The following is a 27,664-nucleotide window of genomic DNA, read 5'->3' on the forward strand; positions in this document are numbered from 1 at the left end:
ATTGTACATTCCCTATGGTAGACTGACTGTTCTGCATGATATGTTACAGATATCATCCTGACATCTTACAGCTGAGATGGCTTACTGTTAACTTGTTGTGGGTGTGTTGTGCAGGGTCCTGGGTTCAGGAATTGCAAGTGGTGGTTATTGTGTTGCCAAGTGGTGGTAATTGTGTTGCAAGGCATATCTGTTTAGCTGTGGAGGAAGGAGAAATTGTAATAATTACAAGAGATCCCTAATTTGGGCCCATTCACCCCCATTAACAGTGCACTTGGTCAGATGTTTTGCAGTGAGAGGTTCAGAGTATGGTTCCAATGTGCGAATGCAGCACACACACACACACACACACACACACACACACACACACACACATATATATATATGTATAAAACAGGGTTACTATTCCTTGAAAGAACCAGACACCAGGCAGAGTAAGGTAATTAGTGCTTTTGTTCCCTTTATTCACAATCAAGAAAAATGGAACTTCATCAGATACAATAGCCTTACCCACTTCCCCTCTTTTTATACAATTCAATTATACTATTTGCACCAATCAAAACACTTTACAATCAATTAAATTCTACATTCCCCCATTTTTAAAACTATTATTTCTTTATTATTTAACAATCCATTTTTTCTAGACCTTACTTGTTTTGCAAGTCATAATTTGAAAAATCATTTTGTTGGAATCAGCCTATTCTAAAATTAATAACTTGATAAAGATAATAATGCCTTAAAATATATATATATGTATTATTTATACATTCAATTATAAAAAAAGAAATAAATTAATTTCTATCAAATCACTTCTACCTTTAAATGCAACAAACATTCTTTAACTGCTGCTCATATGGGGAATCTTGTGTTTGATCTTCAGGAACCTGCATTCCACAGTGGTTATTAAAACACTCTAATAGTCTGGCATAATACCGGTCAATAGTTTCACCTTCTTGTTGGATGCATTGATTAATGCAAGTCCAGTCTGCCCTAGGTTTTCATTTTTCAGAGATGCAGTCTGTAAGACTTTTTACTCTGGTGTCTAATTCTGCGCTGCTATATGGGAGGGGTCTTGTGCAGCGTCACAGGGATTCCAGTTCCCACTAATCATATGCCAATCTGGCCCTACAATTTGTCTAACTACCTTTTCTACCTCTTCTCCATTTAAGTTATAACTCAGCCTCATTCCTTGTAAATCTTCAGAGAATTTCCTAAAATTAACCTTTGGATGGGGGATTCCCTCAGTGGCTTTCCGGATGTCTTCCGGAGTCCAAGGTCTATACACTAAAATAGTTGTGTCCTGATTGTCCTGACCTCCCTGAGGGTTGGGTACTTCTATTAGTGGACATATTTCTTCTCCTTCACTTATAGATCGTGAAGTCTTAACCATTTGCCATAACTCAATACCTTCATTTGAGTTACCTGCCTTTGTTCGAGACCTGGTCTCGATGGGATCTCTAATAAATGGTTTTATTTTCATAATGCCGCTTTCTTCAGTGACCACAGGATATCGTGGGGGTGGACTAACCTGTTCACTTGCTTCATATTCCGGTAAGGGAGGCGGAGGTGCTGATGCTATTACTAAGTTATTGTCCTCGTTATCTAAAAACATTGCTTTTGAATTTTTTGTTCTTTTGTTCCCTATGGTTTACATCCTCAATCCACCTGTGTGCCTGAGGGATTCCTAATTTACGTTGCTTTTTTACCCGACCTTTGGAATTGGTTTTGAGCTGTTTGATAAGCGAGGATTTTTCAAATTTTCCGTCGAATTCGTACTTATTAACCCATTTTGAATAATATTTAATATTGTCGGCGCGCTGCGACTGCATCTATTTTGCGTCTTCTGTTAACGGCGGATTTTGGGGTCTTTTTGTGCAATTATTACCCATTTTGTTCTACCCTTTTATCGTTACGTAACTTCTCTTATTTTTTAACGTGGTACCACGGATTTTGTTATAGTCTCTTCAGAATGACTGCCTACTTATTCTGTTTCTCCTGATCTATGACAAGACAGTAATCTTTTTTGTCCATGACTTGTAAGAAAAATACAGTCTAACAAAAACAATACATATCTAATCCCTGATCTAAAACAGAAAACAGAAAAAAGTAGATTCACCTTACCTGAGCCCATGTGATTGATCACCAATTCGCGGAGACCCGTCCTTCAGTCGCAGATCAGAAAGTGGCTGGCCTCTTCTGAACCACAATTCAGTCGGAGGTCTTTTCAGTAAGAAGAACCGATTTGGTTTCTTCCCCGTATGGTTTCAACCACCTGGCCCGTCTGATCCGAGGTGAAAAGAGGGTTCCAGTCCGAAGGACCAATCTGTCAAAGGAAAAAACTTCAAAGACTAATTCACGTTAGGTTCAGGCAAGGCACCCTTTATTACTTGCAGCAAGGAGACAAAGCATGTAAACACAAAGTTTGTCTAAATGATTAATGACTAGTAGGTTATACTTATACAATTCTCTTCCTGTCACATAGAAAATATTACATTTTATTGCTGACGTAGTTAGACACAGCTTTCTGTATGTTCTACAGAAAATATTGTTAAACTTATTGCTGACCTAGTTAAAATATCTGTCATTCTGCAAAACATTTTGAGAAAAACAACCTGGCCTTGGGTTTATGTCAGTCCATTTCAGCATTTCAATTCTCCTATTGTACTGTTCTAATACATGTTACATTTTACCTAGATTCAAGGTACATTTCTAGCTTTAGTACAAGTAATGCTGACTACTGTTTAGACTTTCAAGCATCTATTGATGTTCTTCATCTCACATTGCTGCAGTCCTTACATATGGGTAGTCCGCTGTCGCTTAAAACTGACATCAGGACGACAGGATACAAAAGCGCATGACCAACGGCATATCCTCAGTCTTTTTTGCCGCATGGTCCGATGCAGAAGCAGCGTTGCAAGTGCCATTAGGCGTTCTGAAATTTTTCGAGTTCAGACTTTCAGACCGAAGCCAAGTTGGCTAAGTACCCGCTAGAATATTTTGTTTTTCTTGCCTCAGTGTATTACGGATGTCAGAAAAGTGAATAATTGTATTTCTTGTGGGAAACAGATACCGCATAGGGATTATCATTCTTTGTGCATTCCTTGTTTGGGGCCTGAGCACGACGTAGTCGGGTGTCGCTTTTGTGCTAGGTTTAATAAGCGCACTATTAAGTGAAGGTTAGATTGGGCTAGGCTGGTCTTGTAAGCGGTGCAATTATAATATGCCGTCGGATACTCCTAGCGCAAAGACAAAGCTGTTAAACCCAGGCAAGATGAGTCGTCCGTTCCGGACGCCAGTTCTTTAGAGGCTTCAGTGGAACTGGTGGTTCCGATGGAGGCTTCTCTGGAGTCTCAGGGGGAGACTTTGATTTTGGAAGATGTGGCCTCTCACGAGGCAGGTCAGGCTGAAGGGGCTTCTCAGGTTTCTGTACTCCCCTCCCTTCCCAGGGTGGTTAGACCCTCTCCTTCTGTTTCCAAGGCTTCTTCCAGAGGCAGGCCGGGTTTAGCTTCTGTTGGTGTCAGTCCTAGTTCAGCAGGGTTTGTGCCTAAGAAGCACATGCTTAAAATGGCAGAAGATTTGATTACTCTGATTAGAGGTTCTTTGCCCCCTTCTGATAAGAGGCCTAGGGTAGAGCCAGAGTTGGAAAGTTTTGAACAGGCTTCGGATGTTTCTGAGTCTTCGGCTGAAGACTTGCAGGAGTACACTCCTTACTCTGATTCTGATGCAGAAGATTCCACTCCTTCTGCTTCTCCTCCAGAGGATTTTTCTTTTTCAGAGACTCTTCATTCTATGAGGGAACATTTTAAGTGGGAAGGTCAGGACTTCTCTGATTCCCGGAAAAGGCTTAGGAGTTTTGTTTTACCTCAACATAGACCCTTAGCTATACCCCTGTTCTGGATGTTGTGCAAGATGTATTTTTAGAGGCTTCACTTAATCCTGATTCTCTGCCTCCTGCGCCTGTTAAACCGGATAGGTATTACAGGGTGCCTGAGGCTCATAAATATCTCTATAAGAGTCCTAGGGGACCCAGAAACTATTAGTCAGGGACCTAAGGGTGTCAAGGCCTCTGTTGTAAAGAATCCGGTTCCTCTAGATAAAGAGGCCAGAGCTTTGGATAGATGGGGAAAGAAGGCCTATACATCTTCTACCTTAGCAATGAGGGCTTTGAATTGCCAGTTTCATATGTTGAAATATCAAAATTTTCTTCTTTCGCAATTGAAATCTAAGGTGGATGCTCTGGCAGAAGGCATTGACTGTAAAGAATTACAAGATTTGGTGCATGTCTCTGAACAGGTGGGTAAGCATTCTTTACAGTGTGGTTTTGATGCTTTGCAGGCCTCTTCTAGGGTGGCTGCCACTGGTTCAGTTCTTCGCAGGCACGCCTGGCTTAAGGATCAGAATTTATCTGACCATGTTAAGACAAGGATTTTGGATGCTCCTTTGCAGTCTGAAGTGTTGTTTGGTCCACCTGTGGAGTCAGTCTTGAAGAAATTGGAAGACAAGGCTAAGTCTATGCAGACTGTCAAAGATTTTTGCAGGTTCAGCCTCCAAAGTTTAGTAGAAATTGGCCTGCTAAGGGGTGGACGTATCCTTCTTCTGATTCTCAGTCTAGGGGTAGATCTAGACGTGGTAGGGGCAGAGCTCAGAGTTCCTTCAGGCCTAGAACATGGAGTTCACCTGCACACACTCTTCGAGTGAGGGCAGGGGCCAGTCCTTTCGTAAACAGGCCCAATGACCTACTTTTTCAGCTGCCAGATTCTTCTTGCCTGGCAGCACCTTTGGGAGGACGGTTGGCACTCTTCAAGGAAAATTGGATTTTAATTACCCAAGACAAATGGGTATTGGATATCATACACCAAGGTTACAAGTTTTATTTCCATACCTTACCTCCTTTCAAAGGCATGCCAGACGTTCCTCCTCAGCAAAGACTAGAGGCTCACAAACAGATTTCTCTACTTCAAATAGGAGCTATACAACCGGTCCCTCTGCCAGAAGTGGGCCTAGGATTTTATTCTCGCCTGTTTCTAGTACCAAAGAAAGGGAACACGTGGAGACCAATTTTGGATTTATCTATCCTCAACACATATCTGGACATTCCCAAGTTCAAAATGTTGACGTTACAACAGCTTTTACCTCTGCTGGGCAAAGATCACTGGATGGTGACTCTGGATCTCAAGGAGGCTTACCTTCATGTTCCTATCAGGCCCAGTTGCAGGAAGTATCTGCGTTTTCGGGCTGGGATTTTTCATTATCAGTTCTCTGCATTGCCCTTTGGCTTATCTACTGCACCCAGAGTGTTCACAAAGGTTCTGGCTCCAGTGGTAGCTTTCTTCAGGCTAAGAGGAATACAAATCTATCCTTATTTGGATGATTGCCTGATTCTGGCTCAAGGAAAGGACGAACTTCTTCATCATTTGCAGTATGTGATGGCAGTGTTAAGATGCCTAGGGTATTCTGTGAACGAAATAAAGTCCAGTCTAGTATCCTCTCAGGACATGTGCTTTCTGGGTGTGAGACTGAATACAGCATCCCAGATGGCCTTTTTGACCCCGGACAAACAAAAGAATCTTTCTCTTTACTTCCATCAGTTGTCTCGTCAGTCCAGGCTGACTGCAAGGACAGTCCTTCAAGCCTTGGGGTTCATGGCATCTTGTATTCTGGTACTTCCCAATGCCAAACTGCATATGAGGAAGCTACAATGGTATCTCAAAAATGTATGGACAACACTGCCAAGATATGGACACTGTCATTCAGATAATACCTTGCATTCAAAAGGAATTTTTGTGGTGGGCTCAGGAATGTCACCTAAACAAGGGACTCTCTGTGACCCGACCAGAGGCGAGTCAGATTCTAACGACAGATGCCTCAGACAAAGCTTGGGGAGCTCATCTAAATGGAAAATGGGTACAAGACACGTGGCCTGCCAGACTTCAACATTTACATATCAACTTGAAGGAGATGCTAGCAGTCCAATTTGCATTGATAGCTTTCAAGGATTTACTTCTTCCAGGGCAGGTGTTGATTCAAACAGACAACACAACTGTCATGTGGTACATCAACAAGCAAGGGGGGACACATTCTTACCCTCTATGCAGACAAGCAATGATTTTGTGGGAGACTGCTCTCAGTTTACAGCTACATCTTCAGGCAAGGTTAGCAGATGTGTTGAGCAGACAAATTATGGATCCCCACGAGTGGAAATTGGATCCTCATGTATTTCAAAAATTGACAGTGTTATGGGGAACTCCAGACATAGATCTGTTCGCTTCTCCACTAAATTACCAGCTGCCAAAGTTTTGCACAAAAAGGTTTCATCCCACAGCTTGGAAAGTGGATGCTCTCTCATTCAATTGGAGCAATCTTCACGTGTATGCCTTTCCACCACTGCCTCTCCTCCCAAAGGTACTCCTGAAGGTCAGACAGGACAAGCCAACCATGATTTTAATAGCTCCGGATTGGCCTCGACAGCACTGGTACCCATTACTGAGAAGTCTGGTACGGGAGCCTCCATGGCCTTTGCCTTCGATTCCACACCTGCTGTCTCAGGAGAACAGTCATTTACTCAATGTCAAACTTCACTCTCTGCATCTGACAGCCTGGCATATTCTGTTTTAAACCCTGGAGGGTCTCAGCTTCCACAACAAGTTTTGAATGTTATTTTGGAGGCCAGAAGGCCTAGTACAAGGAAAGTTTACGGATAAATGGAGGAGATTTTTAATTTGGAGTACAGCAAAGGACTTTGATGTTTCTAAACCTAATTTAAGTGTTGCTCTTCAATACCTTACTGAGTTATTGGACAAAGGTTTGTCCTTCTCCTCTATAAAGGTTCATGCTGCAGCAATTTCTGCTCACTATGACTGTGACCCACCATTATTTTCTCATCCTTTGTTTAAGCAATTCCTTAGAGGGGCAAAGAATATAAGACCCCACGTAGAGCTCCTACTCCTGCTTGGGATCTCAATTTTGTGTTGGAGAAACTCACTCTACAACCTTTTGAGCCTGCAGCGACTGCCGAGTTGAAATATTTATCATGGAAGACTGCTTTTTGTTGGCCATTACCTCTGCAGAAGGGTTTCTGAATTACAGGCCCTTATGGCGGTTGAGCCTTTCTTAATTTTCCACAAGGATAGGGTGTCTTCTAACCCTTCCTTTATGCCTAATGTGGTTTCTAGTGTCGCTTTAAACCAAACTATTCATTTGCCTACTTTTTATGCAAACCCCAAAATAAAGGGGAGAAGATTTTGCACACTTTGGATATACACAGACAGTTGCGATATTATTTGAGCAGAACTAAAGGGTTCAGGCAGTCTCAGCAGTTGTTTGTTTCATTTGCTTTGGGTTCTCAGGGCAAACCTGTTTCAAAACAAACTATTTCTAAGTGGATCGGTTTTGTATTGCTTTCTGTTATTCCCATCATGGTAAGGAGATTCCAGCTGGGATTAGGCCTCATTCCACTAGGGCTACTGCCACTTCTACAGCTTTTTGAGGGTGGCTACTAAAGATATTTTGGAGGCAGCTACTTGGAGTTCAGTGCATACTTTCTCTAAGCATTACCACCTTCCACTTTACTCTAAATCTAGGGCTGGATTTGCCACTGCAATTTTACAGGGCATTTGGCAGCTCCTAATGCTTTATAGTTTTGCCATCCTCCCTTACCTCTGCTTTGGGATTCTACCCATATGTAAGGACTGCAGCAATGTGAGATGAAGAACATAGTACAGTTTTGTACCTACCATAAATGTAGATGTTCGAAGATCCACATTGCTGCAGTCCATTACCCTCCTCCTTCCCTCTGTAGTTAGAGGTGGTTGTGTGGTTTGGGTTGTAAATATTGTAAATATGGTTAGTGCAGTGGTGGTTGGTTGTTTTTTGCTGTTTTTTGGCTTTGGCCTTTCTTTTTAGGGCCTTGACATCTGGGGCAAGAAAAGACTGAGGATATGACGTCGGTCATGCGCTTTTGTACCCTGACGTCCTGATGTCAGTTTTAAGCGCCTTGACCGACGTCAGCCTAATACTTTGGTATTCGGGCCGACCGAGGACAGCGGACTACCCATATGTAAGGACTGCAGCAATGTGGATCTTCGAACATCTACATTTATGGTAGGTACAAAACTGTACTTTTTCTTTATCAATAGCTTCTAGTAGCTGCATATTTTCTCATGGCATAAGCAGAAATCAATATCCCTTTGCTAATTTTCATGACATTAGCAGGAATGAATTACTTCTTGTTATTTGCTGACATTAGCAGAAAATAGAATGCTTCTTGTTAAATTTCTAATGGCTGTGCAGATTCATGCAGTGTGAACAGAATAAATGTATTAACCCTTTTAAATCTCGAATGCACTAAATGCACTAAGCATGCATATTACTATTACGTATTTTTCTAACATTCAGTCATCAGTCCAGGTGCTTGAGGAGCCAGCAAGGGAGGGTGGGAGTAAAAGGTAAATTCCAGGTTACACATACTGGAAGAAGGAAGCAGCTCAGCTCACTGCAAACTCCTAGCAGAAGCCTGAGATGCAGCATACAACAAATCAGCTGAGACATATCCCACTAAGCTGTGCACAGGCATATTATGTTGATACATAGGTGCACATACATGCTATGGAGTGACCATGTGGAAGACTGTGGGCATCAGTCTGCTGCAGAGACCAACATGTAGCTCAGGAGAAAAAACTATGTTCTGTGGCTGCTGGACGATAGACTACTCTCTGCTTGACTCCTGACCATAAGTCACAGGGTGCCTTAGAGTGAGGTATGTACAGGCAAACTTTTGGTGGAGAACAGAGGTCACTCGATGGGGCAATGTGGAGTATAAGCAGACCAGAGGTGATGGGGAACAAATAGGCAGTGGAAGATTGATAGTCAGCAGGCATGATGAAAAAAAACTCTTAGAAAAAATGTGCTTCTGGAATTTGATGTAGAAGCTGCAATGTTTGCATGTTAAAAACAAGTATTATATTATTAAAATGTGGTCTGAACTCATCAGATACCTTATAACATGTTTCAGTTATTTGGGTGATGGAAGACAGACTGCTTGAAAGCATCAAACATTTATCTAAGTGAGGAGGTGGAGAGGAAATTACATGCACAACAAAAATCAGTTTAGTTAACTCTAAACACGTGTTTTTTTATAATTTACTTTCCTCTGAAAACATTCATTCATTAACTTCATCAAAAGTCTGAAATTCATTTTTACTTGATAACTGTCCAAGTCTTAGCCACCACAGGTACTTTCTTATTATGTTTACATCCCCTGTAGCACTAAGAAAGTAGAGGTTGTTCACACGTCTACACTTTTTAATCTTGTTTATTAAAGATTTAAACATCTCATCAATTACTTTAGTTATCATAGTAGGTTGTTTGCCATAGATTACCTCTGAGGTATATATTTTTGCCAATCATCATAATTTCTTTTAGATTACTATTATACAATCTCAAAAGTGAGAGAACTTAAGCTTGCATTGCCTGTCATTCTTACAATATATTCCAAAACTAGGCTCATGCTTCATGCATTAACCAACAAAGAAATAAACTCTGAGGCATCCAGAACTGCTTTTTCTGTATCCCTTTTATTTTTCCTTCATTTTTGCCTATCAGACTGTGCACAACAAACACAAAAACTGCTTTGATCTATATATGAATCTGAACATAGAAAATTACAGCTTAATTGCGCAGGGTGCTTGCCCTCAGATACGCATTGCAATTCTGAAGGCTGCGGAATCTTTTTTTTTTTTTAATAAATACACTAGCCCTCTTTTTACAAATATTTAATGCTAGAAGCTCCAATCTGAAATTGGAAACAAAGCTGTTACTATAATCAGACAAATCAGTAGTTAGAAGTCTGGTAAATGTTAAACAAAATGCCATGTAAGTCTCAGTTTAGAATGACTCAGGATAGTCAGACTTCTGAAATGGATTTTGAATTCCATATCATTCCATATACACAGTACTTCCTATTAGAAATTAGACAATTCACTGTAATGCAAATACTGTTATCAGTAAGCTCTTCTGTAAATATTTTTTTGCTTTGTGTTGCATGCATGTGCAAATGCAACACTTTGATTCAGCAACAGTAGATGGACGATGTATGTAGCTTGGACAAAACTTCTAAAAGATGTGTCATTGATCCTTATCCTATGGGTGGATGAAGACTGAACTCTCGAACTTCGATTGCCCAAGGTTCTTCTCACCGAGCGTTGTTCCTCCACAGGAAATCAATGTCAGTGAGTTTTGCCAGCAGAGATGCCCTTTTTGGGGGAATTTCTCGCTTTTTTAAGTCAGTGCAATCATGGAGTTGGTGTGTGTGTGTGTGTGTGTGTGTGTGTGTGTGTATATATATATATATATATATATATATATATATATATATATATATATATATAAGTTTGGGGATGTGCAGGGACACTTGCTCCCTGCAATAAATACTTTAAAAAAATTGTTTGTTGAGCAATTTTTTTTTCACTGAATGCAGTTCCGGCATTCCGATCCTTGGGGTATTCAGTTTTGTTCACTCATAGTCATAGTGTCACTGATAAAGTTTCACCACTTAGAAGCTGCCAGCTGAATCAGCACCACATTAATCTGCCTGGCAGATTTACTGCGAGCTGTTAGCACAATCACTATCCATTAACACAATCACCAATGATCTATAAACAGAGACCATCAATTACACTAAATGGCAGCAACTATAAGAGAAATAGCATAGTACCATTTCTTTTCAATAGATTCACTTTTCTGGTTTCAAAAAAAAAATCTCAAAAATAGTACAGTCTCTTGCAGTTAACTATAATTATAGGTTCATAGGTAGGTACTAGGCTATCTGCCCAAAGGCATCTATAAGCCTAGCCGGAATGTGTTGGCTTTCGCCACCCCCTTAGATTAATTCCCTGTGCCTCTGTCCAGCAGAGCCATTGAAGTGATCCCTGGGGTAAACTTTCTGTTTCCCATCCACTCGTCAAGGTTTCTCTTGAAGAGGGTTAGCGAGGAGCTCTGCCTAATATAGATTGGAATCTTGTTCCAGAGCATGGGAAGTCTCTGGGACAGGAATCTATCCCTCTAGCACGTCCTATTTATTATTGCGGTGAGGTTTAGCTCCCTGGAGCATGTGGCTCAAAGGGATATGGTTTTCTTTAGGTGGAGCATGTCCATCAATTCTGGGTTGGACATGGCCTTGTATGTCAGGCAGAGATCACCTCTGAGTAGGCGGTATGCAACCGAGTACAGCTGGAGTTTCTTCAGTCGAGCTGCATAGGGCATCTGCTTGAGGCCAGTGATCCTCTTGGTGAGGTACTTCTGTGGTCTTTCCAGTTGTTGCAGGTGTCTTGTAAGGTACATCCCAAATGGAACATTGTACTCTATGATGGGTCTGATGAGTGATGTGTAGAGGGGCCCAATGACCTCTTTCGATCTGGATGCAAACCCTTTTGTGATTAGGTGGGCCACATAGAAGGATTTTCTAACCACTTTGGCAATGTGATTATCAAAGGAGAGGTTACTATCTATTTGGGTCCCCAGATCCCTTATTACGTCTACCATATTTAGGGGGCTACCATCTATGTGGTAGTTTGTGGGTACTTTGTTTTTTCCAAAGGTGATGACTATGCACTTTTTGGCATTTAGCTTGAGGCCATGGTTTTGACACCAGGTATCTGTCTCAGTGAGACCCTTTTGGAGGATGTCTGTGTCAGCCGGAGAGTCAATTATAGCCCCTAGTTTGCAGTTGTCTGCGAACTTGGTCAGCCATAGTCCTCCTGTGCTTGCCTGTACCTCTGCAAAGTATATGCCAAACAGGAGGGGTCCTAGGACTGAGCCTTGGGGAATGCCACTTGTAACCAGTTTAGAGTCAGACCTAGCTCCTGCAACCCTTACCATGTGGGTTCTGTCCATGAGCCAGTTGGCAACCCATCTTGTGACATAGGGGTTTATGTTCAGGCTGGTGAACTTGTCTATAATAACTGAGTGGGAAATGGTGTTGAAGGCCTTTGTGAGGTCTAGGTAGGCTGTGTGGACCACCTTACCCTTGTCTATAGCCTTGGTAACTGTCTCAAAGAAGTCCACCAGGTTTAGGAGGCATGATCTGCCCTTAATAAAGCCGAACTGGGTAGGATGCTGTGTTTGGAGGTTCCCAATGTATCTGTTAATGAGATCCATGATGATGCGCTCCATAGCTTTGCAGACCAAGCTAGTCAGGCTTATAGGGTGATAGTTCCCGGGGTCCGTTTTGGCTCCACCTTTGTGGAGCAGAATAACCGTTGCTGTGCACCACACTGTGGGCACGTAGCCTGTGTAGAGGCTGAGTTTAAACAGTGTGTTTAGGTGAGGAGTTAGTTCATCTTTGAGCTCATGTAGGACACAGCCTTGGACAACATCCAGTCCCATTGATGCTGTGTTTTTGGCTTTGGAGAGGGCTGTTTTAACCTGAGTATCTGTGATTTCAGGGGCACTACATTCTTCTGGTATAGTTATGGGCCCTTTTGGGGGTGAGAGAGGAGTGAAGTTTGCACTGAACCTGTCTGCCAGGATGTTGGCTATATCAGTTGGTTCAGTGTATTTTGTGCCATATTGCACTAACTCCGAGCAGATCTGAGAATTTCCACTTAGATTCTTGACATAGCTAAAGAATGCCTTGTGGTTATCTTTGGAGTCCATGGCAATTTTTCTTTCAAAGCTAGCCTTGGATGATTTTATGAGGGAACATAGTTTCTTGCTGATACTGATCAGGGATGTCTTCCCTTCTTGGGATTTTACTCTTTTCTGTACTAGTGTCCTCCTCCTATTGTATAGCTTGTTTATGGCAGGGGTCCACCAGACTGGTTTCCTTTCCTTGGAGGAGTGAGTCTTGGTTTTGTTTGGGATAGCATGATCCATGCATTCTTGTAGGTGCCCGTAGAGTGCATTAGTAAAGTATTTTGCAGCTTGGACAGCGTTATCCTTTAGCATGGGGGCTTTGAAACTTCCCACCTCGGTCTTAAGTAACGTGAAGTTTGCTTTTGAAAAGTTTTTCACGGTGGTTTCTTTGACTGGGGTGGTGGCGGAATGTGGATATCCAGAGTGATTAGTTTATGGTCAGATCTAACCAGCAAGGGTTTGACCTCCGGTGTGGAACACCTGTCGCCCATGTTGGTGATGACCAGGTCCAATATGTTGTCACCTCTGGTGGGTGTGTTGACCAGTTGATCCAGGGCATTTGATTTATAAATTCTAGGAAATGTTGGACAAGGGAGTTTGTACTTGAGTAGTTCTCCCAGTTAATGTTTGAGTAATTGAAATCACCCAATATCAGGGTGTTTGGTAGGACCTTTATGTTTCCCAGTGTTACCAGGAATGCGGAGTGGGGGTCCTGGGACATGGTGGGTGATCTATAGCAAGCTATAATTTGAATAGCAGTTTTTCCCATTGTTAATTCCACGTGGATGATCTCTGAAGCTTCGTGCTGTGCCACTAACCTGGAGGTGTGGGTATCCTTGATGAATATGGATACTCCCCTGCCTTTTGTATTTTGGTCCGGGTTATTTGGCCGAAATATATGGTATGAGTTGTAGCCTGGTAGTGCTGGGGTGCTCTCTGGAGCCTTAAACCAGTTTTCTGTTACTGCACATATATCGATTTCCTCCATACTGAGGAGTGCCTTGTGTGTATGCATTTTGAGGTTTAGACTTCTGGCATTGAGTAGCATTACCCTCAGATTTTTGATACTTGTGCTATTTACGGCGGTGGGTTTGTCTTTTGAGCCTTGCCTAAAAAAGGCACTATGGGGATGGTAAGTGCCTTGGCCAGTATTCGAAAGCCTAAGGGTGACAGGTGCAAGCCGTCCCTAGAGAAGCAGCGTAGCTTGTCGAGCATGTCATCCCAGACTGACAGACACTGGGTCCCCATTGAATGACACCAGAAGCTTAGCCAATTGTTGAAATTGATCATTTTTTTCTCTATACCGTGGTATCATTCTGGGTGAGGGCAGGATGCTACTCAGGGTCAGGGTCATACCGGCCTGGGCTATCTGATCAGAGAGCTCCTCCATATCTCTTTTCATGTAGTCCAGGGAGGTATGGCTCAGGTCATTCACACCAACATGGACAATGACAGAGTCATAGTTGTACTTGTTCTGGAGTGACCTGAGTGCTTGTGCTATGTGGCGGATGCTGGCACCCGACAGGCAGCTAACAGTAACCTTCTCCTTGTTCAGCCTAGTGAATGGGATGTCAGTGTGCCTGAATATAGAGTCACCTATTACTAGTGTGTTGGGTATGTTTTTTTGCCTTAAGGGCTGTGATTGCATGGCACACTGGTTTTGTGATGTATGTGTTTCATGGTTTGTGTTGGGGGGTGGACGTTGCTTGGATGTCTGCTTTGGATGTCTCTGTTGCTTTTGCAGATTTTTATTTAGAGCCTCCGAGTATGTTTTTGTGTATTTATGTGTGTTTTTTACCTGTGCTGGTTTTGTAGGTCTATGTGAGACTGGTGGTGTGATGCAAGTAATTCCCTTCTCCTCTTGACTGCCTAGTCCACTTGGGTTGAGAGAGCTTAGCCTTCAGTTTGGCTGTATAATTGCATATCTTGCATGTATTAGTGTTTGGTGAAAGGAGGAGATGGTTGTCTGTGTACATGAGGCAATTGTAACATTGCCTCAAAATGCCCAAATTCACCAGTTGGACCGGAGAGTACACCTGAAACTGCCCTTTGGACATGCCTGGATAGGTACAGTGAACTGTTTTACTGATTGGCTGTTAAGGTCGAATAGAGAGCCTTGTCTTTCTCTACAGTATAGGGGGGGTCTAGTGCTAAGGTTTATTAGTGTGTGCTATGAGTTTAGAGCAAGTGACGGGATGAGAAGTGAATGGTTTGAGTGCTTAAGTTGAAAGTTTGTCTAGTTCCAAGGGAAAAACTGAAGAGTGGACTTTGTGGAGCTGGGAATAGTTATACCCTAGCTAACTGACGCTGCCCGGTGCGCAAAACCGCACAAATCCGGGTTTTATAGCAGGGAAATGAAAGAGATAGAAATTAGCCCAAAATGGCCAATAAACTACTAATTTCTGGGCTGAAACTACTCCTCCAGGGACAGATAGGCTGCTCAAAGCTCCCCTCTCACAGTGAACAAAGAAACTTCCTTCTATCCATGTATGTATGGGCAAACACAGAAACTTGTAACAGCCCTGAATTCAGCACTAACCTGAAAACTGGACTATATTAGCTTAGAAAGGCAGGAAAACAAGTATATATATATATATATATATATATATATATATATATATTTTTTTTTTTTTTTTTATTGCATGTTTCTTGAGTGATGCAGGGCTTCTACATGTAACTGAATTTTTTTCATTTTTCTGTTTTTTTTTTGTGCTACTCAGCCCCAATTCTACTGGTTTCCAGCTCACAAATCTCAAGTATATCTCATTACAGGAAATGTTCCCCATTTTGGGTTTTAAAAGTCCATGTTCCTTACAGTTCCACACTGCAAGGGTTTGTCACACATTAGTTGTGAGGAATTTTTTTAACCAATATCCATGTTAAATAGTACTTAATTAAATTAATTCATCAAATAACTATTTTTTTATATATAAAGTATCATGCTCAACTGTCCTGTGAGCTTTGTAGTATAATTTATTAGACAGCTGTTAGTATTACATATTTTGTCTATTTGTTCCACTTTATGAGAGGAAGTGTTCTTCATTTTGGATATGGAAGGTTGAGAGCTATGCTCCAGCTATCTATTCCAAATACCATATTCACTCCCCCGGCTACCTTCATTGTCCACCAGAAAATCATGTATATGTCCCTTCTCTGGGCAGGCCCCAACACTCCATGGTAAGTTAACTTTACAGTGGAAATCCTAGAGCTGGAGAGTGAGAACCAGATAGAGAGATAGGAACTGGGTGCTAACATCCATACTCTTGAGGCATGTGCCGTACTAGGAGAAGCAACAGAAAAATGACATCAGCATGTTTGTCACTAGCTAAGCCATTAGGGTCCTGGTTTCCACCAAACATTGTACAGTCCTCTACAAACCACCTTCCTGATATGGAAGAGTTGGTCATTGGCTGCTTAATCCTATACCTTTCGACCAGCCCTAACTGCAGCCTAAATCTGTTCACAAATTTAGGTTGCCAATGGCACTGATTTATACCTTGCCTCTGTGCCTCTGGACTGGCTTACATGCAATTCAGATTTTACAAATTATAGCAATAAACCCATAAAACCAATGTAGAAATGTAAAAGACTTGAATGAATGTAGAAACTGGGTTATACACATCTCTTCTGAAATTTATGTCTCATCCCTTTCAAAAAGTAAATCTTAAGTGACTTACAGGTAATCTGTAAGTCAGTACATGGAAAAGCTGTGAATTTTATTTCAGTGCTTCTTGCACAGTAACTTGAAAGTAGTAGTAAATATTGCACACAGTCCCTGGGATTCAGCAAGCAGACATGCAGGAATAAGTTTTTCCTGCATGGCAGGGGCTGCTCCTGTACAGCACGGGCAGCGCGCCTTGCATATTCATGAAGGTGTGTTGCTTGTGCTGTTAAACTTACAAGGAGCCATGTACGGGTGTAGGGGGTGTGTCTGAGAGCAGAACTCTCACAACACGCACGCCCCTGTACTCCAGAATTGAAATGAACAAGAACGCTCATAACACCCCCAACATGTCAGGATACCTCTCGACTGTACAGATTTTCGCAGAATGTCCAGAGTTTTGTCTCATATTTTGGTGTGTTCCTCCTAAAATATGTACCTTTCTGGAAAATAGCTGAGGATTGAAGTCATTAAATAATGACAAACATTTCAGATTAAAAGACTCCACATCCTTCAGAAAATCTATGCTAACACAAGATCTATCATCAACTGTCTAAAAGTTTGTAAGAGCAATATTTAAAATCTGTCCCTATTTGTCCCCCCATCATTTTAGGGTTTGTCCAGAGTTTTTGCTCCAAGAGGCTGAGAGGTATACCCACCACAAAGCAGAAAGCTAATAAAATAACAGGTTTAGCATTAGCAGGGATATTCTGAAGGGTATAGATAAAATAACACAACAAAACTTTTTTTTTATAAATGCGATAAAGTTTAAGCATAGCTGCATGGGTGTGCCCGTTGCTTAGCTACGCTTAGTCCAGCTTAAACAGCACAAGAAGTTAAATAGCAAGAGACATCCAATATAAGCAGTATTGCAAAAATGTAGTGGTTAGAGTGTATGCTTTGCAAGCAGCCATTCCTGGTTTAATACCCACTGTAATCAATTCTCATTTTAAATGTGACAGCAGTGCATAAACATTTTTTTTGTATTACATACTAAATAACATATATTTATTAATGAGAGTACTGCATTAGGTCCAGATGTGAGGTGTCAGTGTAATAAAGTTGTGAAATCCCCATATAAACACAAATGCCCCATACAGTATAGTCACACATGAATAAATGTAATGAAATCACATTGGGGGATGTCAGGGACAGTAAACAAATGTATATGTAATGAATGATGAATCAATGCCATACAGCAGATAGTCTATAAAATGAAACATAAGCAATGCTAAGCATTGCACAGCTCTGCTTACCAGGTGTAGGCATTGTGTAAATATGACTGCTAAGCAATGAGTAGCCCAGCTAAGTGGATTTGCCCATCGGTAAGCAGTGTTGAACCTGCCCCTTTAAGCAATGCCAATCTTAGCTAAGCAGGTTTACCCGTACCTTAGCTTAGCTCAGCATATTCAAAGCAGTCCAATCATGGCAAAGGGCAGGAAATCAGCCGTATTTAAACCCCACAGGTGGGAATACAGCTCATTACTTGTTGCAGCTTCCCACTGTAGGCAGCATGGCTGGAGTCGAGAGGGATTGTGCTTCTGAGCACAGAACTCGGGTATCCAGTAGTCCAAGGTCATGGTAGGACTCCTGGTAAAAAAAACATGATGAGAGACTGCTGCAGGGCCAGTAAAATATAAAGTGGAAGCCTGGGACCATCTGGCCTGTGATCTCACCAGTGGCACTGGTATCCCTCAGATTGGTGAGCAGGTCAGGCACCATTATGCCAACTTGAAACGGAGGAAGAAGGATCTCTTGGATCAATGGATCCAAGAATCAAGGCAGACGGGTGATGTCCCAGCAGTGTGTAAGTACTCATACCAGTAACTGTTTAATAATGTCCAGCCTGTGTATATGATGGATAGGTATGGCTAAATATTTCTATAACAGCTGCAGCTGAGCGGGCTGTGAATCAGGAAGCCCATGCTAGTAGGCTGCAAAGGCTGCATCACGAGGCTGGTGAGTAACAACCCTGCTTGTAGTAGTCATACCAAATAAATATAAAAGTAGTAGAAAGTCAGCTGTCAGTATAAAAACTGTTTTGTGTATGGGTTGTACTGAATAAACCAGACAATATGACAGTAATAGTCCCATATAGGTAATTTTTAAATAAAACTGTAACTGCCTGGCAATAAAGCTCTAAATCCTGGACTGGTTGTGTTTACTCTGGTATCGTATGGCATTTTTAGTGTTGCATACTGTGAATAGTAATGTTGTATTAACCACTGTTACCCACACTGTGCTACATAATAAAAATGTCTAGGAGTGTCTGTATAAGACTGTTGTAATTACAAGGGCAGACTGTACAACTGAGAGAGACTTAGACAGAAAACAGTGAAGTGGTAGACAGCAATATTCAAATAGCACACTCTACTATGACTTAAATTGTTGTATTTTTAGCAGACACAGCCATGGTTCGAATCCTGGGAGTGGTAGTAAGCTGTATGCATAATCATGCCTCTCGACTGTACAGATGTGTTCTGAATGTCCAGATAGTTGGCTCATAATTTCTGCCTGTTACCCTGTCCCCATGGCAAATCAGTGGGATGATCTCAGACTTTCAGGCAGCAAATAATGACATACATCTGATTTCCAGGCCTCAAAACCTTTATAAAATGTATATGAAAAGAAACCTGTCACTCTAGCAACTCACCAAAAGTTTATGAGACCAGTATTCAAAATTTGTCCCATTTCTACGCCCATGTTGTCAAGCTATGACCAGAGTGTGTGCATTAACAGATTGACAGGTATGTGCATAGTATTAACTTGGAATCTCGGAATATGTGTGGAAACATTCAGGCAGTGTTAACAAACATTCCCTCCACAGGTCTGTCAGATAAGAAAACTGTGCCTGCCAATAAAGATTGAATCCTGGACTGGTAGTGTTTACTCTGGTATTGTATGGCATTTTTAGTGTTGCATTCTTTGAATAGTAATGTTGTATTAACTACACTGTGCTACATAATAAAAATGTCTAGGAATGTCTGTATAAGACTGTTGTAATTACAGGGTCAGATTGTACAACCAAGAAAGACTTATACAGAAAACAGTGAAAAGATTGATAGCAATATCCAAATAGCACACTCTACTGTGACTTAAATTGTTGTATTTTTAGCAGACACAGTCATGGTTCGAATCCTGGGAGTTGTAGTAAGCTGTATGCATAATCATATCTCTCAACTGTACACATCCTTTCAGAATGTCCAGATAACTGGCTCATATTTTCTGCCTTTTCCCCTGTCCCCATGGCAAATCAGTGGGATGATCTCAGATTTGTAGTCAGCAAATAATGACATACATTTGATTTTCAGACCTCAAAACCTTCAGAAAATGTATATGAAAAGAAATCCTGTCACTCTATCAGCCCTCCAAGCTTATGAGAGCAATATTCAAAATATGTCCCATTTACACCCCATGTTGTCAACCTTTGACCAGAGTGTGTGCAATAAGAGATTGAGAGGTATGTGCATAATATTAACTCGGAATCTGGGAATATGTGTAGAAACAGTCAGGTAGTGTTAACAAACATTCACTCCACAGGTATACCAGGTAAGAGATGTAAAATTTAGCTATAAGACAGTTGAAATATACACTTGTTTATAAACATACCACTGGCCTAACCAAGGCCATAGGATAGTGTAATAATACCTGTACCTTACTGTTTAGAGGAATGATCGTTAAAGTTGTGAGAACTACATGGCTATATAAGTTGTTAATTGACATCTCCCTCTCCCCCCACCATATCTGCAACAATAATCTAAATACACAAATCAATGGGTATGTTTACACCAAATGTACTGTTGGGACATATGCCCTATTGTTCAATAAATATTGAAATGTGTTTCTATTAATTTTCCATGTTGAAATAGTATCATTGGTGGCCTGTTGCTATCAATGTAACCTGCATGCCATTGTAATGGCCACTGTGGTTCCATATATGCATGTGTTCTGTTTGCTATGCAACTGTTCCAAATCTGTGGTATTTTGGGTTAATGGGAATAGCTATGCATGCTGTTATAACTAATCCTGGATTGTGTTGACTATTGCTAACCCACATATGTTTTAAAACTGCAACACCATAGCAGATTTGGGAAGGCTGGTCCCTGCGGACCCAGCTCTCCCACCTCATCTGGCCATGGCACCGGGCTCCAGCACATTTGGGATCCACCCCAGAACCTCCTTGTCTGCTGGTCCTGCACCATCTTCAGGTGGAACCACCTCAAGGGATGGGGCTCACCCCACCCGGTAGCGGGCATGGACAGGAAACTGTCACCCGTAGTCAGGTCTGGGGCTTGGTGAGTAGCGAGTTCAACAGGGAGTTTGGAGATCTGCTATGCCAGCTTGAGGGCCACGTGGTGCATTTAGAGGTTCAGCCTGCCCCTCCTACCCAGCCCCCAGCACAGCCACCTTCAGGGTGACTGGCCAAAGGTGCGGACCTCGGTCCCACTGTTTCCATTTGGGGGCTCATGGGCTTCCGACTTCCAAACACTCCTCCCCATCCAAGGTGTTTACCGCCCACATGTGTCATATACTGCCCCTGTATGCTGTCTTGTGTGTCTTGTCTGTCTTCTTACCCAATCTACCTCCCCAAATATACCTACTATCCTTCCCCCAACATCCCACTCTCACCTTAAATAAAAAAAAGGGCAATCTGTCCTTCCCCAAAAATCTTGCCCCATACATAGCTGTCCATTTCGCACACATGTCCACTAGACACATAATCTGTATCTATGGAAAGTACCAGCAATGAGGACAGTGTAAGTTTAACACAACTGCTGACTCTTATAACTCAGATTAATACTAAGGTTGACTTGGTATGTTCCAGTAGAAGTAAAGAATGTCCTGTATTTAGTGAAACAAGCACTAGAGCCTGTAATAATGGAAATAGCTCTCAGGGAGAATTACAAGAAGCAAGGGCATCATATTTGGGGGTGTTACGAAGAGGAATGACTGTAAATGGTGTAGGCAACGAAAACAAAAGAGGAACTGCAGCAATGGGCGGTTCATAACCGATGGTAGATGGAGATTTCCTTACCTGGTTGAATAGAGAGCTGGTTCCATCATGGAGTGGGTACGAGGGTCAGAAAGGAGACAATGATGATCCTGTATCTAATTTTAAACAAAAGGTGTACAAACTAGAAAAGACCTTGAAAACATATAGAGGACTGCAATTAGATAACTTGTTTTTCGAGGACAGTATTCAACTAGGAAGAGTACCGAAGGGGCTGAGAATCTGTAAGTTCCCCAACAATATTCAGAGAGGTTCGGCCCTTCACCAGAAGCTCCTAGAGTTATTTGACCGGACTGGCTTAGACTTCATGCGGTTGCTGATAAAAGATAACCAATGAATTATAGTTATGTTGAAGGAGAAAATAATGGTTTTGCAAAGAGAGATAACTACACACGGACTGTATGAGTCGAATATTGGGATTTATAACACCATTTTTCCACAAATCAAACAACATGAAAATAACATTAAAAAGAAAAAGGAAAAGAAACTGAGACAAGACCAAGAGGAATGCGAACAAAAAAAGAGGCTACCCGATTCCTAGTTCAAGTGGCCACTCGAGAGTGTCATTTGTGGAAAAGAATGATGAGGTGATAGAAATCCAACCTGCTGAGGAGGCCAAAGAACCAAAGGTGTTCAGGGAGCAAAGGATGGCTTTGGAGCAGGATTTTTGACCATCACTGAGGAGGTCTGCACGTCTAAAAAAATAAACATGGTTCCTGGACACCCAGGAATAAAAAACAGAACTGGAAAGAGTACTGGGTGCAACAAGGGGGCCAGAACAGAAGGAAGGGGGAGACCACCACCACAACCATTTTACCAACGGTAAGGTCACCTGAACTTGTTACAAATGACTGTTTTGAACCTCATTTTGACTTTTCCTGTATTGAGGCCCTGGATGGGACCTTTGGTAATGAACATTGGGGGAATAAGAACTTTGCAAGTGTCTTAAATATGACAAACAAAAGTGTTGTTAACAATAATGTTCTGTTTGAACTGAATGATTCAGAAGGTGAAAATTTAATTAATGATGCAAGTTTTAACATATATATATATATATATATATATATATATATATATATATAAACAATATAGGTTTAAATGTGGAAAATATTAATGTTAAAAATGAAAATGAAAGTGACATTATTTTTGAATATAAGGGGCTTAAAATCTACAATTATAGTGGAATTCCTTTAAATAACACTTATGGGGAGCTGTTTACAAAAGGGTTTAGTTTTATCCCTAAAAACAGAACCACATGGTCAGCACAATCTTGGATTTGAAGATGTTTGCAAGGGCCATTAATTTGAAACTGGTAATGGAAAATGGAAAAGAGAAGGAAGACAACAGAGTGTTCCTAAAAATAAGTACATACAATCCCCCTTTACTGCCCCAATGTGGCCCTATTTGAAAGGCTGAATGAGACTGAATATAGAAATGTAATAGGGAATAGAACAAAACAACCTGATCAAAATTTAACTAAGGAAGAACAAAACGAAAAGTATTAACAGAGATAATGAGGAATCATGAAATAAGAATAATGAGGCCAGACAAGGGGGGTGAGGTAGTCATAATGAGCCACCATGACTACACCAGTAGAATGATGGAATACTTGAATGATAGTTCCTTTTTCAGTACAGCATCACTGAATGAGATTAATATCTTTAATGTAAGATTAGATATGACTCTTGAAGAACTTTTTCAGGAATACACATTCAGTGAAGATGAAGTGAGATATATGAAAGTTACCAATCTTGTAATCCCTTCCTTTTTTGGGATCCCCAAAATTCATAAATCGTTGGGGGACCCACCAATGAAACTTATAGTGGCAGGAAGGGGGAGTAAGACAGAACCCTTAGCGAAAATGTTAGACTTTCACTTAAAGGGGTTTTTCAAGGATAAAAATCATGTGTTAAAGGATTCCTGGCACCTATTAAAATGTATGGCGGAAAATGAGTTTAAAGAGAAAATGCTTTTTTTGAGTATAGATGTCAAGGTCCTATTTTTGAGTATACCACAAGAGGAAGGAATGGAATACTTTCAAGAAGCTTTAAAGAAAGGAACTAGATTTTCACAAGATACACTCTATGTACTAGCTACCCTCATGGAATTAGTTTTGAAAAACAATTTTTATGGTTCTAGGGGGAATATTTTAAACAAATTCGAGGGGTAGCAATGGGTACAGCAGTAGCACCGGTGTTTGCCAATATTATACTTTGGCAATGGGAAACCAAATATGTGTTGAGTTCCAGGTTTAGGAAAAAAATATATAGATACTATAGATTCATGGACGACATTCTAATATTATGGGAAGGTGAGCTAGAAGAGATAGAAGAATTTTTAGAGTATATCAACACTTTTACATGATTTTTGAGCTTCACTAGTAAAATAGAGAATGAAGCATTCAGCTATTTGGACATCCACATGTATAAAAACAGAAGGGAAGGGTGTTATGAATCCTGTATATACAGGAAGCCCACCTACACAAATGGTATGGATGATAACAGGTTCAGGGAACAATTGGAAGAATTAAAGGTCATGCTTAGAGTAAGGGGCTACCCTATCAGTGTACTTGAAGGACAAGAGAGCTATGTAGTAAGCAAAAGAAATTAGTGTTACCCTCCATTACTGAAAAAGCCAGAGAGTTTGATAGGGGTGAACAAAACAGGATGTTAAACTACTTGTTGTGTGTTAACATTTGACCAGGATAGTGCAGAAGTACGCAAAATGGTGGAAAAGAATTGGAGCTGTATTTTGGGGACATTTGTATTAACAGAAAAATTGGGTAATAAACCAAAAATAGTGTTCAGAAGGGAACTCAATATTAAGAATTTTTTCAAGAGGAAGAAGGATAAGGACAGGATCCCTAGAGGAAGTATGAGGAAATGTAATGGATGTAGGGAATGTAGGTACATCTATGAAAGTAGGAACATAGTTATCGAAGGCTACAAAAGAACAATCCCATTTGTAGGAAATTATAATTGTAACATGAAAGGAGTAGTGTATGTAGCTTTGTGTCAGACATGCTGTGCATATTATGTAGGAAAAACAGAAAATAAATTTAAAAAGAGACTGTACCAGCATGTATATGCAATAAAGAGACAGGATAAAACCAACATCCTGTTCAGACACAATGTAGGGTGCAAGGATTTCTAAAAGTTTCTCTTCTGTGTATTGGAAAAGCAGGAGAGAGGGGGTAACTGGCCTTGTTTTTGGGAGTACAGAGAAACACATTGGCAGGTTCTGTTAAATGCCACTGTATTCCCTGGAATCAATGACAGAATTTCTTTAAAGGAGTACAACAGGTTTCTCTAATGTATTCCTCAACTTCACGGCCCTTTTCCCTCCCTGTTTATATTGTCCTCTGTAAAGCAACAACAAGAAAGCATTTACAAGTTTTATAATTCCTCTTACTTCTGTAACAGAAGCCTACCTTCTCATACTGTGATGGTTTCACTTACAAAATGATTCTCTCACGTTTGAATAAAGCTTGCTGAAATCGCCCAATTACTGACATCATCGAGGCCAGACAGTGCAGGTACTTTTTTTTTTTTTAAATCAGTTCTCTCCCCCAAAGTGACATCACCACAGCCGTCATCTGATTCTAACTAAAATAATAAGACCCACCCATTCTGTGATGTCATGGCTCCCTTGTCCTTCCCCCAGCCTGAGTGCTGTTCATTTTATTCAGTAGTAGTGTAGTAACACCGATGTTTGGAAACACAGAAATGTGGTATGCATACTTATACATTCTGCATGGGAAATGATGCTTAGGTGGTGTATCGCTTGCATACTTCTCTGTTATATTTGCACCAGATACTGCTAGTGTGCAGTGCGGGAATAGAAAGATTAAAACATTACCCTGGTATCAGAGGTGGCAGTGCAACATATTCATAGTGGCTTAACATGAGAGTAGCTCTAAACAAGCACCATGTGAAACCTGAACAAGCACCTAGAATTATTCAGTGCAGCTTCCACACCTTAAGTCTGAAAATGAATTCACATACTCACATGAACAGGAGTAGCTGCATATTGATGGCTAAAGGTGTATGGGCATGTCAGGTGGTTACTACACTGCAAAAGTGGTATGTAATGGTGGAGATATTTGGAAGGCATGAGCAAACACACCAGTATATTAAAGCCATAGCACCAATTGAACTGGAGGCTGGCAAATAGATATAGTAAAGGATTTTGTCCATGCACAAATATTTCAACAGTGATCCTTTGCAGTGGTATCCATTATCTGATTAAAGGTAAGTTAACCTTGATGTCCTTTATTTAAAAAAAATCAATAAAAAATTTACTTTGTTATAAGTGACTTCTGGACACAAGAAAAAGGAAGGGGAAATATAGCAATGTGGTTTGTATGTACAAAGTCAAATCCAGGGACACTGCAAAAGTTTTTTTTTGCAAACCAACCAGTGGAGTAAAAACATATGAAGGCAAACACTGCACACCAACACACTGCACATGTAAATCTCAATTTTTAACAAGGTGGAAGCATGAAGTGATACCTTAACACTTAAATTAATAAAGATCTAAACTGGTTAATAGTATAAATGTTTTATTCTTTAGCTCCTTGGTGCAAGACCTTACTGGATGCAATTGCAGTCAAGTAAGGCCATGGCTATAGTGCAGCAAAAAAATGTCCCCTCTAACAAAGGAAATGCTAGAGCAAAGATTAAATTACATGAGTCAAGCACCCTGCTGAGATCTGCCAATCAATGGAATTACCAGGTCAAATTACCCTCAGGACTTTGACAGCTAGGGAAGCTAAGTATTATGGGGAAGGGGAGAAGTAAATGGACTGGAATTCATTGTCTCACAAATTAGTGCCATTTAAACTAAATTAGAAAAAAGGCAACAGTAAACAGCACTTTGAGTGTGTTCTGTGGCATTTGCACTGTTTCTGTTTTAAGTAGTCATCCAGCAGCAGGGAATGTTACTTACACTGTTCTATTTTACTCAGTACTTTGTACGCATGCAGCATCTATGAAATGACAGGAACTTTAGAAAAACAGAGGCCTGCATGATGTAACATTTTTGAGCCAAACAATGATTTCTGGGATACTGGATGGCAACCTGATTTATCCAAACCAAGTCAATATGCCAGCCTCCAGGTGGTCAGAGTCTGGAGTTACATATAAAAATATTTAAAATCCTGTAAATAATCCCAGAGTGCTGTTAAAGTGTAGGAAACATCATGATATGATGTTTTAAACATGTTTTTTGAGTCTGTACCGCACCCACAGACTCAAAAAACATGTTTAAAACATCATGGCATGATGTTTCCTACACTTTAACAGCACTCTGGGATTATTTACAGGATTTTAAATATTTTTATATGCAATTCCAGACTCTGACCACCTGGAGGCTGGCATATTGACGTGGTTTGGATAAATCAGGTTGCCATCCAGTATCCCAGAAATCATTGTTTGGCTCAAAAATGTTGCATCATGCAGGCCTCCGTTTGCCTAAAGTTCCTGACATTTCATAGATGTTGCATGCATAAAGTACTGAGTAAAATAGAACAGTGTAAGTAACATTCCCTGCTGCTGGATGACTACTTAAAACAGATATAGTGCAAATGCCACAGAACACACTCAAAGTGCTGTTTACTGCTGCCTTTGTTTCTAATTTAGTTTACATGCACTAATTTGTGAGACAACGAATTCCAGTCCATTTATTTCTCCTTCCCCATAACACTTAGCTTCCTAGCTGTCAAAGTCCTGGGTAATTTGACCTGGTAATTCCATTGTTTGGCAGATCTCAGCAGGGTGCTTGACTCATGTAATTTAATCTTTGCTCTAGCATTTCCTTTGTTAGAGGACATTTTTTGCTGCACTATAGCCATGGCCTTACTTGACTGCAATCACATCCAGTAAGGTCTTGCACCAAGGAGCTAAAGAATAAAACATTTATACTATTAACCAGTTTAGATCTTTATTAATTTAAGTATTAAGGTATCACTTTATGCTTCCACCTTGTTAAAATTGAGATTTATATGTGCAAAGTGTGTTGCTATGCAGTGTTTGTCTTCATATGTTTTTACTCCACTGGTTGGTTTGCAAAAAAAAAACTTTTGCAGTGTCCCTGGATTTATCTTTGTACATACAAACCACATTGCTATATTTTCCCCTTCTTTTTCTTGTGTCCAGAAGTCACTTATAACAAAGTAACATTTTTATTGATTTTTTTTTTAAATAAAGGACATCAAGGTTAACTTACCTTGAATCAGAGAATGGATGCCACTGCAAAGAATCACTGTTGAAATATTTGTGCATGGACAAAATCCCTTACTAAATCTATTTGCCAGCCTCCAGTTCAATTGGTGCTATGGCTTTAATATACTGGTGTGTTTGCTCATG

This window comes from Protopterus annectens, chromosome 2.part0 (genome assembly GCF_019279795.1).
Source record: "Protopterus annectens isolate FY-2018-M chromosome 2.part0, PAN1.0, whole genome shotgun sequence".
Lineage (NCBI taxonomy): Eukaryota > Metazoa > Chordata > Ceratodontiformes > Protopteridae > Protopterus > Protopterus annectens.